This window comes from Nanorana parkeri, unplaced genomic scaffold, assembly GCF_000935625.1.
Source record: "Nanorana parkeri isolate BGI_ZX_2015 unplaced genomic scaffold, ASM93562v1 scaffold3239, whole genome shotgun sequence".
Taxonomy (NCBI): Eukaryota; Metazoa; Chordata; class Amphibia; order Anura; family Dicroglossidae; genus Nanorana; species Nanorana parkeri.
Genome location: NW_017309507.1, coordinates 33,510 through 35,182, shown reverse-complemented (window position 1 = coordinate 35,182; position 1,673 = coordinate 33,510).

Here is a 1,673-nt window from a genome sequence, read left to right as displayed (position 1 = left end):
GGGGGGGGGGATCTGTGTGCCCCCTTTATGAACGTGGGTACCCAGATTCAGATAAGCCCCCCCCTGCCCACAGACTCCCACAACCACTAGGCCAGCGTTGTAGAGGAGAGGCTCTTGTTCTCCTAAGGTGCTTTTCTATGGGGTCTCCCCTGGCAAAGCACCACCCCCCTGTTGAGGGCATGTGGCCTGGTGTGGTGCAGGGGAGAGGGCACGCTGCCCCCCCTTTCCTGCACTGCCAGGCTGCTGCTCAGATCAAAAAGTCTGGTAAGGGATTTTAGGGGGGGATCCCACACTTTTTTGTCTCTGGCATTGGGGTCCCCCCCTAAAATTCCTACCAGACCTAAAGGGTCTGCTATGAATTTAATGTTTAACAACATAAATTCATTCCAAATGACATTCCCAAAAAATGTTTTTTCTGCATCTGAATTTTATTGGAATATTCGGATTTGTTATTTCTTTCATTCAGAAAATCTGATGCATCTGAATGTCCAAATTCCTAAAAATACATCTAAATTGCAATTTGGAATGAAAGGAATGGCCCATGTCTAGTCAGCAGAGGTACTGGGTGGGTGAGGGACCACTGAGAGGCACGCAGACCACAACCCATGTGAAGACTTCTACTTATCCAGATCCAGGAAAGCTATAGCATCCAAGTCATCCTCGTGTTTCTATACTTGTCTAATGTGTCATAGGATGAGCCTCCTCCACCTGGGAGCACTGTACCCAACATTCCACAATGGTGGGGGGTGTAGTTCTTCTCCAATGTCAGAGTCTTGGCAGAATTAAGTAGGTGTACTGTAGAGGATCGTGTGTAAGTGCCTATCGGGGCCTCTGTGTCATGGAGGAGATAAGAGAAGAGGAGGGGTATGGCCCAATATATTTTATAGTCTTCTGAATGACCTCCCAATAAGAATGAATAAAGGAGCAACCCCACCAAATGTCGAGGACAGTGCCAACAGCTCCACAGCTGGGCCAGCATCAGTCAGAAGAGTCCAGCAGCTTTTATTTAGGTTTGGGGGTTCTAGACCATCGCAAAAGTAGTTTATAGGAAATTCTTAAAGGAGTCCACTGATTGGGCTTTTATAAGTGAGAAGCAAATTTGTTCCCATCTCTCATCCTTCAAGGACACGCATCATTCCTGGTGTGTTTTGGTGAGTTGTCAGCCCCTTCATTTTGAACTGGCGGCCTTGACGCAACGCTCAGCATGACGCAGGTCAACTGCGCTGTGGTCTTTTTGACGCCTGCCAGTGGCCATCTTGGTGATGGACGCCGGCAGAGAGAGGAGGAGACGTTCACCCGGCGGGATGAGGTATGCCGCCAGGTCCCCTCCTCTCTCCTGACACTGTCGGGCTCTCGGTTCATATGTCAGTCATTTTGGTGTCACCCCTCCAATTCCATGTCACTCCGAACATTCCTCTTATCTGATGGTTTCCCCTTTAAACTGCCATCATACGAGGATCCCCGACCCCGTGACACCCTGTGAGATGATGAGGCGGCAAAAATGTCATGAACTGACAGGGAGGTGTCATGCTGATCCTCATTCTATCACATGCTGCTGTCTACATCCTCCCCCTGACATATCGGGCATACCACACTGCCACAAGCAGACGGGGGAGGACAGAGACTGATGTCGCTCTATGACACGTGACCACTCCCTGTGCAGAGTGCTGAGT